The following is a 13525-nucleotide window of genomic DNA, read 5'->3' as shown; positions in this document are numbered from 1 at the left end:
ATAAAAATTATTGTGCTCCCCCGCGACAAAATGATATATACAATGAAGTATAAAATCCGAAAAAGTCATGAAAATTTGTCGTTATCACGAAAAACGACTTTCCGAACTGCCAAGACTTGATGGAATCTTTATTTTTCTGTTCACGAAAAAATATGTGCGTTAAAAAATCCAAAACTATTCACCGAACATCAAAATTGCAAACTTTTCTGAATATTGGGCAGAAACTGTCACTTGTTGAAAGACAGGGGCTGGAATGGTAATTCTGCATCAATTTCCCCCTTTAACTGTAATAGTTCCTAAAAGAGGATCAAAATAGCCAAACTGTGAAAACAATAGAGACCAAAAATGCCAATTCATTGAAGCTGCAGGGACCATTAATGTAACATTAGTCATCTTCATCCCCAATATAAGCGACTGATAAAAGAACACGACTGGAACGATACCATCACAATTTGTACATTCGGTCCGAGCATAAGCAACCGAAACCAAGTTCGGTCCAATATCGTTGATGCAAAAACCATGTTCGGTCCAAAATCCAACATCATGACAAGCGAAACCTTAGCCAAACCGAATCACAGGTTCACTTTCGGTTCATCTCCTCTTTTGGTCCAAGCATAAACACGCGAACCCAAGTTCGTTGTTCGAGGTTCGCTCCTAATTCATCAGCATTACCCCAAGGCGAATCTCCATTCTTTCGTTCCAAGAGCTACCAACCGAACTCAAGTTCGTTCCAGGTACATTCCAAAGCCATTGATACAAAAGCCAACTCAAGTTCCAATAGCTTAATTTTGACTTTCGTTTGACTTAAGTTCTTCCTGATTGAGTCCCGATTTCATCACCTTTCGCTTCAAATCAACAAATGATTACATTGATTCCAATCACAGGTTTGCTTCCGAATGAAGAAAGGAGTTCCAATTCCGAGTCCATTCATCATAATAATTCTGATATCTAGTACCAAGATCGATATTGGTTCAAATTCTGAGATCGGAATCACCGTTGGAAACAAAATCAACATGAGAATGCGATGTGGTAAGTTAAGATCTGATTTTGAAGTTCCGATAAGCTAAAACTTTTTCATTCCAATCTCGAAACACTGTCACAAGACAGCCCAAAGAAATTTTGATTCAATCATCGTTCCAATTGTTCCAAACGAGCCATCACAATTCCAAAACATTCTTTCATCTCATTCTGATTCATCATTGGTTCTGAATGATTGTTCCAATTCCAATAGACATCTTATAACCATGGTCACATTCGTTCCGATACTGTCTTCGTTTCCAAGTACATCTACAGATGAGTTCATTTGCTCCAATTTTGACTTTTAGCTTTGACAAGCAATTGCGAATATGTGTCACGATTCCCAGACCTTGTTTCCGATTACATTCACAGGTTAAACACTTGTTCCCATTTTGACTTTTCTGCCTTGACTGTCGACACCAGGTAACGCCAATCAACAAAGTTGGATTTTCATAACACAATTTCCGGTCAAAATAGATTGATTTACGTATCAAACATCCCATTCAATTCGAAAATCAATATAAACTTCCTAAAACCAATAATCACAAATCTCCAAATCGACAATCATTGACTTTCATAGAATCTCCAAAACGATTCAATCAAGTATAACACGAATCATCACATCAATATGCAATGAATTGAAATAATAAATCGATCCAGAACAAATAGAACAAAATCGCGAATAGTTGAATCTTAAATTAAATTGATCATATGAATTTGAATGAGAAAGTCGATTGATAAGAAAAAAAATAGATCGAGATTTCGATTTGAATCTAAAAACAAGATTCCAACTGGAACTGATATTCTTGATGGAAACATGATCTTGAAATCAACTGATCCCAAGAGATTTAAAAGAAAATACAATCCGGATATGATAATCAATTTCAAGAAATTAAAGAAAAGCTAGCACTGGATCAAAAGAAAGGGATAAATCAATCAGGAATAATGATTTGGGCTCAAAAAATACCATGAACAGGAACATAATGAATTTGGTCTTGATAATTGGGCTCGAATCAGATCAATCCAACAAAAATAATGAATTGATAAAGAATTGGATCGGAAATGACATGATGAACAGTAGAATAAAACCTTAAATCTTCATGAACAGTAACATGAACAGAATTTTGATTCCAAAACGCCAAAACACCAACAATCTTCAATAACTTGTGCAGAAAATCATCAAATCAAGAATCGATACTTCAAAATCAATAGATTTTCAAAGACCCGCTCTGATACCACTTGTTGGGAATAAAACCGAGATGACGAATGTGGAATATCAAGAACAATCAAGAATCAATCGCCACAATATGCAAGAAATCTGATAAAGGTTTTTCATGTATTGATTATGAGATGAAGATACAGTGAAAACACTAATCTGGTCAAAAGCTTACACCAAAAGATAACCTAATGATTATTTATAGGGAACAATAAATATCTACCATAAATATAAAATAAATGCCTAATATAAAACCAATGCCTTAGTAGTGCTCGATTAAGAACTTCTACTATAAAGGCACCGTAGGGAATCATAAAATTATTAACCCTAAAAAGGCTTCCCTAAATAACCAAATATGCCATATCAGTTTCAATATCTCAAATACTCAACAATCTCCCCTTAGATGTTGAAACTGATGAAGATCACGATTTCCGATCTTCTTGGCATTTCTCCCCCTAAATTGTCTAAATTTAAAAATCGAAAACTACAAAATTAATTTTTGTTGTTTTTCCGGTTTTAATTTTTGAAGCTTGGGTTTATTCTAAAGGGGTTTATTTCATCATATCTGATAGGTTTTAAAGATTGTTGGTGATTCTTCTTAACTTTACGAATTCTCTCCATGGTATTTGTTAAAGATTCAAGGGGCAGTGATGATTATTCAAAGGGGAGTTCGTATTTGGAAGATTATTTCTAATTCTCTCGCTTTGAAGACCCCATGTGCTGGTAAGTGTCACAATTTAGCGGGAGAAATGCCAAGAAGATCGGAAATCGTGATCTTCAACAGTTTCAACATCTAGGGGGAGATTGTTGAGTATTTGAGATATTGAAACTGATATGGCATATTTGGTTATTTAGGGAAGCCTTTTTAGGGTTAATCATTTTATGATTCCCTACGGTGCATTTACAGTAGAAGTTCTTAATCGAGCTCTGCTAAGGCATTGGTTTTATATTAGGCATTTATTTTATATTTATGGTAGATATTTATTGTTCCCTATAAATAATCATTAGGTTATCTTTTGGTGTAAGCTTTTGACCAGATTAGGGTTTTCTCTGTACGCTCATCTCATAATCAATACATGAAAAACCTTTATCAGATTTCTTGCATATTGTGGTGATTGATTCTTGATTGTTCTTGATATTCCGCATTCGTTATCTCGGTTTTATTCCCAACAACATCCCAAAAATCGAGGCCCAAAATTCCATTTTTAATTAAGTAATTCATAACATAGTTTACCAAACATTGCCAATGTCATATCAATTTATAAAAACCATAACAACATGTCCGAAAACCATATCATCGAAAGTAATAAAAATCAGAGTACAATCCCAGAAAACTCCATGCGGAAATCATGTGTGTGATGCGCTGCTACACCGCCGGTTCCTTCCCCTTCGACGAAGATGTACCAGAAGCCATAACCAAAAACTATAAGCACAAAGCTTAGTGATTTCCCCCATCATACCGCATACCATATAATATCATCGGTATCTTTCAATCGGTAACTACCATCGGTATCTTTCAACCGGTAACTATGATCGGTATCTTTCAACCGTTATCCGCCATCGGTATCTTTCAATCGGTAACTATCATCGGTATCTTTCAACCAGTAACTACCATCGGTATCTTTCAACCAGTAACTGGGGACTATTTCACCCCTACCACTAGCACAATAGCAAGATATAAACATACAGTCAGGCATATCGGGGTACTGACCTACTCATTGGTCCTAATGACCTATGCCATGGAAAGACTATTCCCTGTCACTACCACTGACACAGCGTTCATATTAAGCAAGCATATCTCATGACCAAGTCACATAACCAAACCAAGATAATTATCACAAAGACAATTATCTACTAAATATCCTTGTTGGTGGGTTAGCATTGTGGCCTTAGACCCACCCTACTGGAAGGTAACTCACCTCGATGTCGTGTAGCGTCTGAACTGTCCTCGGCGTGAAGGTCGGCTCCCTTCAACTCCTCAATCTCCACATGGCAATCCTCATGTCATCAAACAGAACATATGACCCTAACCAGGGTCAATACTATAATTAGACAAAGTCAACCTTGGTCAAAGTCAACATCCAGTTGACCTGACTCGTCGAGTTGGCCCGCCAACTCGCCGAGTCCACACTCCACTAATCCGATAAAACCTCAACTCCGCTCGTCAAGTCTAGCAAGAACTCGACGGGTTCTTCTTCCTTCAAACTATAGGGACCATCTTCATCCGACTCACCGAGTTCTTCCTTGAACTTTGCGAGTTCATCTCCCTCATAAGAACATGTCCAGTCTACGACTCATCGAGTTGTATGGACAACTCGTCTAGTGAATCTTCAAAGGCTGAGAGATTGCCTTTGACTCACCAAGTCTGTTCATACACTCGTCGAGTCCCATGATTCTCAGGTCCTTTTTCGCATCTAAACATCTACGGGACTTCCCTCCCTAACAACTGGTCCATTCGCAGAATGGATTTGGTGGTCATTACACCTCGACTCATCGAGTCCCAAGAACAAATGGCGAGTCCATCCTTGACCATTACTATACAACCGATTTAAGTGGGTCTTAACACATCAAAACCATAGATTTGGCTTCCTAATGTCCATTTTATACGTAAAGTTCCAAACTTGGTGCACATGCATGGGTTTTTGGCTCAAAAATCCATAAAAGGTGCTCTACAATGTGCATGGGGCTCTCATGGCCATAAAGTTGGCACCTTTATGCCATGAGACCCCTCCAATGACTCACATCTAAAAGTAGAACCCCATGAATGACTTTACAAATCTGAAAATGGCTTAGGAAGCCCTAAATGCACCCAAAATCTAAGCCCTAAAGATGAACAACCAAATGGAAGACCAAAATAGGGGGCATTTACCTTGCTTAAGCTGAAGATGGAATAAGATCTATGGATCTACAAGCCCCAACTCGAATTTCCAAGCTTCTTCCTTCCTTTCAAGCTTCACAAGCCAACCAAAAGCACCAAAATGGCCTTAGATCACACAAAACGGCTAGGGTTTCGATATACAGCTTCTTGGGAGAGAGAGGGATGAGGGAGGCTGAGTTAAGTCGTTTAAATAGGGTGCAAACCCTTAGATTTAGGGTTTCCCTCATACAACACCTACTCGCCGAGTCAGTCTCCCGACTCGTCAAGTAGGTCACTTAAAATGCTCGATGATCACGACCCTACTCGACGAGATGGGCCACCAACTCGTCGAGTCCCAGAGAAAATACATAAATATTTAAATTAAATGTGTACCAAGAATCAGGTGCTACAAATCTCCCCCGCTTATTTTAGACTTCGTCATCGAAGTCTGCAGCTTGATCCTGAAAAAGCTCGGGGTAATGCTCCCTCATCTTGTCCTCCGGCTCCCAGGTCCATTCCGAGCCCTTGCGGTGTTGCCATTGCACCTTTACCAGTTCCACCCTCTTGTTCCTCAGATCCCTTGACTTCCGGTCAAGGATTGCCACTGGCCGCTCGATGTAGTTCAAGCTTTCATCAACCTGAATATCCTCTAAATGCACCACTGCTGAATCATCCACCAAACATTTCCGTAACTGGGAGACATGAAAGGTGCTATGAATCTGACAGAGTTCGGCTGGCAGATCTAGCATGTATGCCACCTTGCACACCCGGGCTATAACCCTGAAGGGTCCAATATACCTGAGGCCCAGCTGGCCCCGCTTCCTGAATCGAATGACACCCTTCCATGGCGACACCTTCAGCGGTACATATCCCCAACCTAGAACTCCGGGTCTGACCGTCGCTTGTCGGCATAGCTTTTCTACCGACTCTGAGTAGTCTGAAGCCTGCTCCTAACCTGGTGGATCTTCTCTGTAGTCTTGAGTACTACTTTGGTACTCTCCATGACTCTTTGCCCAACCTCTCCCCAGCATATCGGGGTCCTGCACTTCCTCCCACACAACATTTCGAAGGGAGGACGGTCGATACTCGCATGATAACTATTGTTATAGGAGAGCTCAGGCAATGGAAGGTAAGTATCTCAACTACCTCCAAAGTCTAAAACACATGCCCACAACATATGCTCCAGAGTCTGGATGGTCCGTTCGCTATGACCATCCGTCTGCGGGTGAAAGGAGGTGCTAAAATGCAGTCAAGTACCCAGCTCATCATGAAAATTCTTCCAAAACCTAGAAGTGAACCGTATGTCCCTGTCTGAAATCACCGAAACTAGCACCCCGTGCTGCGCCACTACCACCCGGATGTAGATGTCGGCCAACTTTTCGGCCGAAATACTCTCCTGAATCGGAATAAAATGGGTTCTCTTCCTCAATCGATCAACGATGACCCATATCGAATCCACCCCTCGCACGGTCCTAGGAAGCTTCGTGATGAAGTCCATTGCAATATCCTCCCACTTCCATAGCGGGATGTCCAACGGCTGGACCTTGTCGTGAGGTCTCTGGTGCTCAGCCTTCACCTCCCTGCAGGTCAGGCACCTTTCCACAAACCAATATACAACCCTATTCATACAGGGCCACTAATAATCGAGACGAAGATCCCTATACATCTTTGTTGCACCCGGATGGATGGAGAACTTGGATTTGTGCGTCTCTACCATCAGTACCTGGCACACACCCCCATGATACGGGACCCACACCCTACAGTGACGAGTCAACAATCCCTGGCTATCATAGTCGAAGGAGGAAACCTGACCCACAATTCTCTCACTCTTCCGATGTTCCTCGTTCATGGCCTCCTGCTAGGCCTCCCGAATCTGCTCCAACAATGGAGTTACAACTGTCATCCTCAGACAGATGTCCCTGATCGGCGCTGCCTTGCAGCTAAGCACATCGGCCACGACATTGGCCTTCCTCGGGTGGTAGAGGATCTCATAATCATAATCCTTTACCACATCAAGCCACCGATGCTACCTCATATTCAGATTTGGCTGGTCCATGAGATACTGCAGGCTCTTATGGTCCATGTAAATGGTACAACGAACCCCATAGAGGAAATGACGCAAAATCTTGAGGGCGAAAACAACAGCCCCCAGCTCCAAATCATGCGTCGGGTAATTTGCCTCGTGAGGCTTCAACTGCCTTGAAGTGTAAGCTATAACATGCCCCCTCTGCATCAATACTGTGCCCAAGCCTGAGATGGACGCATCGCAGTATACCACAAAGTCCTCCATGCCCTCTGGCAGGGCTAAGATTGGCACCTCGCATAATCTCTGTCTCAATGTCTCAAATGTGGCATGCTGCTCAGGCCCCCAGCGAATGACCACGACTTTCCTCGTTAACCGGGTCAGGGGAACGACTATCTTGGAAAAGTCCTTAATGAACCTCTGATAGTAGCCTGCCAGTCCCAGGAAGCTCCGAATCTCAGATGGAGACCTCGGAACCTCCCACCCCATCACAGCCTCCACATTGGCCGGGTCAACCGAAATCTCGTTCTGGTTGACAAGGTGCCCACGAAACTGCACCTCGTGGAACCAGAAACTCACACTTGGAGAACTTAGCATACAATTTCTCTCTCTTCAATGTATCCAAAACTTCTCGCAAGTTCTCCTCATGCAGCTCTCGAGTCTTGGAATAAACCAAGATGTCATCGATGAAAACTATCACATACTGATCCAGCATCGGTCTGTACATGCGGTTCATGAGGTCCATGAACGTAGAATGAGCGTTGGTGAGCCCGAAAGGCATCACCACGAACTCATAGTGGCCATAGCGCGTCCCGAACATAGTCTTCTGCATATCCTCCTCTCTGACCCTCATCTGATGATATCCTGAACGCAGATCCATCTTGGAGAACCAAGATGCTCCCTGAAGTTGGTCAAAAAGGTTATAAATCCTCCAAAGTGGGTAACGGTTCTTCACTGTTACCTTATTCAACTCTTGATAGTCTATACATATCCGATGCGACCCTTCCTTCTTCTTCACAAACAGAATCGGGGCTCACAAGGTGAACTGCTCGGTCTAATGAATCCCTTGTATAACAGCTCTTGCGGCTGCGTAGACAACTCCTGCATCTCAGGAGGAGTCAACCGATACGGTGCCTTGGCTATTGGACCCGCACCAGGGACTAGGTCGATCTTGAACTGTACCTGCCTCTCCGGAGGTATCCTAGGCAACTCCTCAGGGAATACATCCGCAAACTCTCGTACTACGGGTACATCGCCCACCGTCGCCTTACTCGTTTCCCGGGTATCCATAACATAGGCAACGAATCCCGCGCAACCCTGCTGAAGGTAGCGTATAGCTCTCACTGCTGAACATAAATTTGGTCCTCGCTGTGGCCTCTCACCCTAAATCACCAGCTCTCCCCCACTTGGGGTCCTGATCCGCACCAACTGCTGCGCGCAGTCGATCACTTCCCTATTGGGGCTTAGCCAATTAATACCAATAATAACCTTGTTCCCCTGCAAAGGTATGAGAACTAAGTCTACCAAGTAACGCTCCTCGAACAGTATCAAAATACAGTCCTAGTAGACCTCTAATGCTCACACTAACCGGTCGTCCGCAAGCTCGACCTCCAAAGGGCAATCCAGCATGCCCGAAGACTCAGGGAACTTCTTGCTAAGCACAAGAGAGACAAATGATCGGGTAGCACCAGAATCAAACAATACCTGAACTGGGATACCTTTCACATGGAACGATCCTAAACAAAGCACATACAAAACATAGTAAAATCGCAGCGACAGAACATAAAGGCATAAGAACGAAATCCTACCCGTCACCACATCGGGTGCAGCGCATGCCTCCTCGGCTGTCAGCTGAAATGCTCGGCTCCACACCATTGGAGCCTCTACCTTGGTGTAACACCCCGAGTTCAAAAGTGCAAGTTCATGGTTCTTATTGTAAATAAGGAAGGCCGACTCGGCGAGTTGATGGATAGACTCGGCGAGTCGAGTCACGACTTTGGTCACGCGTTAAGTGACCAACTCGGGGAGTCGGAGGCTGGACTCAGCGAGTTGGTGCTGGAATGAGAAAAACCCTAATATGGAGTTTGTGCCATATATAAAGAACATAATACCCTCTCTTCAGCCTCCTTACATTCCCTTTGAGTCCCAGAAACCCTAAAAGCCATGAGTGAGAGCCTGGAGAGTGTTTGGAGCTTTGAGGTGTGAATTTGGTGGAGGAGACTTGAAGAGCAAGAGGCAACCAACAAGGATTTCGTGTGGATCCAGAACCCACTCCAATTTGGGACACATTTGTGAGGTATTAAGCTGTTACCTTGACCTTTTCTTCTAGAATCATTCATATGTGGAGGCTAGGGTTTTCCTTGGTTGGGGGAAATTGTTATAGAAGCTAGATCTGAAGCTGAAACTTCAGATATGAACCTCTTTTGAGTCCTAAGTTCATAAAGCTTCAGTCCTTGGATGATTGGTGAAGCCCCTTCTGCCTAAAAACCAAGCCCTAGTGTGTTTTGAGTTTATATCTCCTTGATATTACGTAAAGTTTGCAACTTTACATGAGGGATAGCTTGTAGAAGGATAGATCTATGGATTTGAGCCCCAACATGGCTTAGAAAGCCACTGCATGGGTTAAGAGCTGTAGATACTCGGCGAGTTGGATGAAGGTAGGCAGGAACTCGACGATTTGGAAGAACAACTCGGCGAGTCTATTGAATGTTGTCCTTGACTCGGCAAGTCTATTCTTGAACTCGACGAGTCTGGTCGACGAGTCCTAACCTTCCGGGTTGAACGGTGAATTGGCGAGTCGAGGGATGACTCGGCGAGTTGAGTCGCGATATGGGAGCTTTCAGAGCTTGGAGACTCGACGAGTCAGCGGGTTGACTCGACAAGTAGAGTCAGTCAGGAGGGTTGACTTTGACTGAGGACTTTGACTTTGACCAAGAGTTAACCAGTTTGACTTCCAGGGGTATTTTGGTAATTATTGGTATTTATTGAGTTCAGTCACTTGGTATTGATCAGTGGTGGAGTTCGTTTCGGAGATTGGAGAAGTGTGATCTTATCTTTTCAGTCAACAGTTGCGAGGTGAGTTATCCTCACTATATCAACAGGGTCTAAGGCAACAAGGTCGGTCCTTTATCGGATGGAAATTCGGGTAGTTGTTGTTATGTTATTGCTTTGTTATGTTTGCATCCTGGTAGTTAGGATGGTATATGTTAGAGACCTAGTTAGGGTCGGTATCCTGGTTTATAGGATGATGCTATGCTAGTGACCGGTTAGGTCGGAATCCTGGTAAGGATGTGCTATGTATGTGATATGCTAAGATCGGTTTGATTTGTTATGAATTGATATATGATTATATGTTTATGTGCACATGGTTGTTGGACTGGGGTTGGGTTGAGGCGGGTCCTGCTTTGTGCTGTAGGCCAACATACCCAGGGCGGACTGGTTGTCCCGAAGGCCCAGCGAGCGGTCCGGAAAGACTATAGGCCCCAGGAGGGCGGACCAGACGTGCCGAGGCTCGGAGAGTGGACCAGGCCGACTGAAGGCCCGGTGCGGGGCGGACCAGTCATACTGTAGACTCAGAGAGTGGACTAGGTGGATTGAAGGCCCGGTGCGGGCAGACCAATCACACTATAGACTCGATGTATATGGCTAGACTCTGAGGGTGGACTAGGTGCACTGTAGGCCGGTGCGGCGGACCAGTCACACAGTAGAACCGAAGTGCATGGTTGTGCAGTTCTGGTTATGATATTATGTGTGTATGGTATTGTGGTTGGTATTTTGGGGGTATCTCACTAAGATTTCGGGGGTACAGTTGTGGTTTAATGTTTCAGGTACTTCAGGAGACCGTGGCAAGGCAAAGGTGTGATCGTACCGCTCCTCATGTTTATGTTTTATGATATGGTTCTGGGGAAATAATATGATAATAAAAGTATTGAAAACCTTTTTGTAATAACTTAATGAATGTGGGTTGTATTTGAAAAGTTTAAATTGGTTGAAATTTTTAGAGCGTTACAAGTTGGTATCAGAGCCTTGGTTTGAGTGAATTGGAGGAACATTCGTGTGAATCCAGTCTCAAATCAAGGAGAGTTTTCAAAAGAGAATTTAAAATGGTTTTCAAAAATGAGTAAAGGAGGACGTGGAGGTACAATCAGCCAGAGCCACTAAGAAACCCCAAAATACCATACAAGTTATTTGATTATGTGATATGTTAGAACAGCATGCTAGTACTAGGCTAGGGATCTTCAGGAATTGCAAGATAGAGTTGCCTGATTTATGATGCCTAATAGCCTAGGGTTTCTTTCTATATGAGATTTCCAGTGTTCCTCTAGGGGTGAGAGTTGATTACTTGTTATGTATGTTCATCTCTAGGGTGTTCTGGTGATACTTGATATAAATATGGGTAGGTGTGGAAGGTAGTATGGTCCCGTACTACTAAAAGCATAGGACCCATACGCGTATCAAGGAAGCCATAACCCCTAGGGTTGGGTCAGGTGTTGGTTCCCGGGTTAGTGGGAATTATCGGATGTTTTGCGGTGTTTTCAGTATAGTGGTTACGAGGCATGTTGGGAGCAGATATGGGTCAGGATTGGGAGCAGGAGTGGGCGGTCAGGGTGGATCGGTGCCACCCGAGGTCATCGGTCAGATGAGCACAGATGAGTTGGATGATAGGATTCGTGAGATCCTGCATGATGAGGTTGCTGCTATGCTCCGGTCCGAGTTGTCGGAACTGTTTGGGTCAATCAAGACCACTATGGTTGAGTACTTTGATGAGCGCTATGCAGCTCTTATAGAGACGGCTGCCGCGGCGGCTACTGCGGCTGTAGCAGCGGCAGGGGGAGGAGCCAGTAGAAGTTTTCAGTATCGGGATTTCGATAATACGAAGCCCCGTACTTTTGATGGAGTTCAGGATCCGATTGTTGCTATGAGATGGTTGTCAGATGTGGAGGGATGTTTCTTCACGTGCTCATGCCCTGCTGATCAGAGGGTGAGGTGTGCTCTGAACCTGTTAAGGCTCGGGGCGAAGGATTGGTGGAGATTGGCTACGGGGTCATATTCTGATGCGTAGCGGGCTGCGGTTACTTGGGATCAGTTCCGAGACATGTTCAGCACTCGTTATGTTCCTTGGGTGGAGCGGGAGAGATTGGCTCAGGAGTTTTTGGAGCTGAAGTAGGATTCTGAGTCGGTGATGGAGATCATCAAGATGTTCACGGAAATGGCGATGTTTTGCCTGGAGTTTGCTTCAGAGCAGGCTCAGATGTCCCGACATCTGAGTATGCTCAAGAGGGACATCAGGCAGTTTATGTCCACACAGAGATGTGATACCTTGTTAGAGTTGCAGGAGGCCGCTCGGTGGCGTGAGTTGGAGATTGAGTTGAAGTTGAGAGAGCAGAGGCAGGCCACGGTGCAGTCGCAGCTGGTGCTGAAATGGTCCAAGACAGTTGATCCCAGGCTTGGAGAACAGGGCAGCCGCACTTGTGGGAAGTGTGGGAAGGGTCACACCGGAGTTTGTAGGTCCGATGGTGCGTGCCGTGAGTGTGGGAGGGAGGGGCATTACGCGAGGTATTGCCGTCAGTCAGCCCCAATTCAGGATATGAGGATTTGTTATCAGTGCCATCAGGTTGGTCATATGAGGGCCAACTGTCCGCAGCTTACTGTAGGACCGGTGCAGGCTCCAGCACCGACCATTTTGAGGATTACGGGTGGAGGTCAGGGTGGAGCAGAGCCCCCGAGGGCTTAGGGGCGTGCTTTTCAGCTTATAGCAGAGGAGGTCAGAGCAGAGCCAGATACAGCTGTGGGTATGTTTCCTTCTTGATATCTTGTTATCTTATAGTTGTTAAGGAGTATTATATCTGCTAGACTCGTTCGCATAATTCATGTTATTGTATTCGTTCGATCTTTCGGGTTATGGTATTGTTGAGGGGTCGGTAATTAGGGGATTGAAAACAGTTAGCATCCAAGGAATTGATGGTCAGAATTTGGTTGTATGGTCTTGTTGTCGGGTATAGCAATTGTGTTTTGAGAAGTGTTCAGCGGGCAGTCGAACTCCCTTAGAGTTCGAGATGCACGATGCCGGAATGTGGTTTTGTGGAGGTTGCTTGTTTAGAATCAGTTCAAGTATAAGAGAATCTGTTGAGTAAGAGTGTTTAAGTGATGTCGGCTGGGTCACCGGTGGTTGGTGGTCAGCGCTCTAAGTGGGGAGAATTGGAAAATTCTCCGGAGGATCGACAAGTATTTAAGGTTGATTACCTGTTTGGGATTCAGTAGTGTTTCAGTCAGCCAAGAGTGTGGGCTGGTATGAGTAAGTGGCAGACGATTAGGGCGGGATACAGACCAAGGTTGGGCCTAGGGATAGGCCGGGAATCGAGTATAAGGAATGGAGTTAGAGTTCGGAACCCCAAGTGGGCTAGAACAGTAT

At 44.4% G+C, this 13525-nt stretch overlaps 1 long non-coding RNA gene across 1 annotated transcript; it reads left to right on the top strand.

The window, feature by feature from the left end:
- Positions 1-457: 457 nt before the first annotated feature.
- LOC145072952 (uncharacterized) lies at positions 458-3287 on the top strand. The gene is made up of 3 exons (XR_013691202.1): positions 458-734; positions 885-1029; positions 2806-3287. It is a non-coding gene; the product is annotated as an uncharacterized LOC145072952 (long non-coding RNA).
- Positions 3288-13525: the final 10238 nt, after the last annotated feature.

The sequence above is a fragment of the Lactuca serriola genome, chromosome 1 (genome assembly GCF_051521515.1).
Source record: "Lactuca serriola cultivar US96UC23 chromosome 1, Lser_US96UC23_V15, whole genome shotgun sequence".
Lineage (NCBI taxonomy): Eukaryota > Viridiplantae > Streptophyta > Magnoliopsida > Asterales > Asteraceae > Lactuca > Lactuca serriola.
Note: the sequence above shows the minus strand (reverse complement) of the source record. Positions and strands in the feature narration are given on the sequence as shown.